Source organism: Olea europaea, chromosome 2 (assembly GCF_002742605.1).
Source record: "Olea europaea var. sylvestris chromosome 2, O_europaea_v1, whole genome shotgun sequence".
NCBI classification, from domain to species: domain Eukaryota; kingdom Viridiplantae; phylum Streptophyta; class Magnoliopsida; order Lamiales; family Oleaceae; genus Olea; species Olea europaea.
The window spans coordinates 22007234-22007465 of record NC_036238.1 but is presented as its reverse complement, the minus strand read 5'-3'; positions in this window follow the sequence as shown (position 1 = coordinate 22007465).

Here is a 232-nt window from a genome sequence, read left to right as displayed (position 1 = left end):
GATTACTTACTGCGAACAGGTCACTGACAGGGAAGCCCTTTCGGCCCTGAAAGGTGGTCTCAACATGAACACTTTGTTTTGGAAGGACGTGCGGAGCAAGAATCCCTCCACGTACGATGAGCTGGTGGAGATGATGAGGATGGAAATAATTAGTGAAGAAATGATTGATCATCGTAACCGTGCCGCGCAGGGACTCCCTCCCCACAGAGGCAGGTAGGTCGAGGCCCCGCAG